This window comes from Mesocricetus auratus, unplaced genomic scaffold (genome assembly GCF_017639785.1).
Source record: "Mesocricetus auratus isolate SY011 unplaced genomic scaffold, BCM_Maur_2.0 Super-Scaffold_100009, whole genome shotgun sequence".
NCBI classification, from domain to species: domain Eukaryota; kingdom Metazoa; phylum Chordata; class Mammalia; order Rodentia; family Cricetidae; genus Mesocricetus; species Mesocricetus auratus.
The window spans coordinates 72715940-72719367 of NW_024429193.1; positions in this window are offsets into that span (position 1 = coordinate 72715940).

The window sequence follows — 3428 nt, forward strand, 5'->3', positions numbered from 1 at the left end:
TTGGGTACAGCCGTGAGAGATTTTTTTCTTAATTAAACTATGTGAAGTAGGAAGATCTGCTTTTAATCTGGATCTCTGATGTGGGAAGATAAGCCTTTAATCCAGATCTTTTGAGGTGGGAGAATCTGCCTTTAATCTGGGCCAGCCCTTGTGGAGGCTGCTCATATAAAGAAGGATGTGTGTTCCTTTAGTCTGCTGTTATCAATCTCACTGGCACGTTCATTCCTTCTCTGGCATTACAGCCTACTTTTGGGGATTCTGGGATATACTGAAGACCAGCTGAGTCATCCAGCCCTGTGGACTGAACAACTACTGTATTCTTGAACTTTTCGTTGGTAGACAGCTGTTGTTAGAGTATCTGGACCATGGACTGTACTGTAAGTCTCTCCAATACACCCCATATGTATATAGGAAGATTCATTCTCTAAGTTCTGTTCCTCTAGAGAACTCTGACTAATATACAAATATACCCTTTGTAGGTCTTAGGACATTTGGCAGTGTGATCAGTGTTCTGTGGACCTTCTGTAGCATAATCCTCCAGTGAACACTAAGTGAAGATTTATTTACAGGAGCTATGGTCAGGGAAACGCTTGTGTGAGTTTTATATGATTGTTTTCTTAAAAAGTAGTGGGTCATAAAGCACATCTGGTTTGCCTTACTTGAGCTTTGCAAGTTTTACCTTGAGTTAGCGAATTCTCCATTTCACTGTGATAGATTTCGTTAAACTCTCCTGTTTTCATCCTTTGGACAAAAGCTAGTATGGGAGCTCTTTGAATTCACTCTTTCCAAAAATTAAAATTAAATTTTGTTTTTAATATATGGTTGAAAATATATAACAAATTTTGTCTCCATGTGCTTTAAAAAGATAAGTACTTATTGTGAATAATTGAAATTCCTAAAAGGGTGTGTGTTTCTTCATCCACTGGTCTTCTCTGTGTTTCAGATAATCAGATGAAAATTTGCATTGATTAAATTTTGAATTCTATACAAATGTGTCCCTTCATTTAAATTTGAACTACAGATCATTTACATTTAAATACTCATTTAGATTTAGTCTTTCAACATTTCAGATCCGTTTGCTTGATAAGTGAGAGATTAAAAAAAACTCAGCAAAATGTGCATATGTTGCTTACAATCCGGCTTAATTACTTTGAATCTGTAATTAAAAACTCAAAACAGAAATAAAAACTTCAAATCTATAGAAACAAAAAATCACAGCAAGTTATACTTAATGCCCAATTTAAGACTTAGCATTTTACTTTGAATGACTAGATGTTTTCCCTTTTCATGAATGAGACACCTGTCTTCAGAACTTACATTCATGCAAAACAAGACTTTAAAGTAAATAGGCAAAAATAATGTAGAAACTGTTTATGGCGTTTGTGAGATCCATCTCTGGCCCATTCACCTTTCACCTTTCACTGCAAAATGATCCAATTTCATGTTAGAAAGGAGATAAACCTATTATCTTTTCATCAGAACAATTGACTATTTGTATTAAGTTTTAAAAAATCTTTTATGAGTGTGCATATATATGGTATGTGTGTAAATACCTCCCCACATCCACACACACATGTCCATATACCTCACACACTCATGCATGCATGCAGGCACACATACGTACACACATCACATGTGTGTAGAGGTCAGAGCACAGCCTGGGAGGTAGGCTCTACTTCCTCCTTGTCTAAAACAGAGTCTCTTGATGTTTGTGGCTGTGCACATCTGCCTGTGCATACCTGACTGTGCACACCCGGCTACCTGACCCATGGACTTCCAGGCATTCTTCTGTCCCTGCCTCCCTTCTCTCTGTAGAAGTGCTAGGAATACAGATGCTGGATAGTGTGTCTGACTTCATATTGACTCTAGGGATCTTTGTATTTGAGCAGCAATGGGTTTACCCAATGAGCCATCTCCTAGCCTTTCAATGAGTTTTCAAAAAGAAAGATTACTTATAAACAATACGTTTCCATGGAATGATCAGTTTTAAATGTCTCTGATACAACCTAATCCAGGCTGTTCTGATATTTGCCACGGGCTGTTGTCACTCCTCCTCACGTCTACAGCAGAGCCAGATCCAGGCAGAAATACATCAATGACTGGCTAGAGATCTGTATTTTAGTCAAAGTCCATAAGGATGACCAAGTGCTGTAGGTTTGCTACTGGGGGAGTGTTACTGAAACTTTAAGCAGATTTTCTAGAAGCACTCAGAGATAATCACTGAATATTCACAGCCAGTGTCATATACATTAGGCACCATTGCTAAGCGCCCTTTCCATCTGGGGACTTGGGCCCTTCCCCCCCAGAAGGGAAGTGCTGCCTTAGGAGCTGCTCCTTTGACTGACTGGCTGGAGCTCCCGAGCTGTGTCCCAGCTGCCCTCTCTCTGGTGTCTCTTGCTCTTCCTTTTCCTGTCTGGGGTGTGGTGATTTATGCCGTTTACTTCTTTCCTATTTCTGGAAGCAGCTCCCCCATTCCATGTCGACTTTGTTCTGCCTGTGATTTAAGTCGGGCTGGCTCAGCTTGGAGGTTATTTAATGATCTCTCAGGAAACCTTGACATTAAAGTGAGCTTTTAGAAAACTACTTTTCAGGCAGTGAAGCCAGAAGGCCTTTCTCGGAGGAATCCAAGCAAACTGATTCCCTTGTGCCTTTTATCCCTTTACTTTAGTTTCCCTTCAGCTACAAACTTAGCACTTCACTCATGCTCTCCTGAGAGCACTGAAATTCTATACTGAACACCATCAACTGGACCAGAAGAGGTTTATATGAGCAAAAAGAAAGCCAAGAAGCTCCTTTGTGGTTGGGTAAATGTTTCAGTTTAGAGGTGCTCAGACTGTCAGATTCAGCATGTAAGCTTCTTTTGGTCTGCTTGATGCAGCATGAACTTGGCTAAAGAGATCATTTAAAGTATCCCTTTCACTGCCTGTTCAATGTATATTGCAGGGTTGAGTGTGGTAGGACAGGGACCCCGGAGTAGCAGTTCCCAGAATCTTCTTGCTGAAGGCCAGGAGCCCCAGGGAGTTCTTTTTCCTCTTCCTTGTCATTTTCTTCTCTTTCCAGGAAGCTCTTCATGACCCTGTAACTGAAGTTGAGAAGATGCACTTGGATAGCTGATGGCTATTCCGACAGAATGGACCTCCTCACCCCTGCTTCTGCCATAAGTCCTAAAAAAATAACCCTCAAAAAACAAAAAACAAAAATCCTGCTAGACTACTCACTAGCAGTTTGATGATAGCCTGTCTGCTGAGCTCTCTCTTGATATACAGGAGCTATTCTATCTCTCCTTATCTCTCTCTCTCTCTCTCTCTCTCTCTCTCTCTCTCTCTCTCTCTCTCTCTCTCTCTCTCCTCTCTCTCTCATTTATCTATCATCTATTATCTACCATCTATCTTTCATTTATTTATCATTTATCTGTGTTTGATCTATCA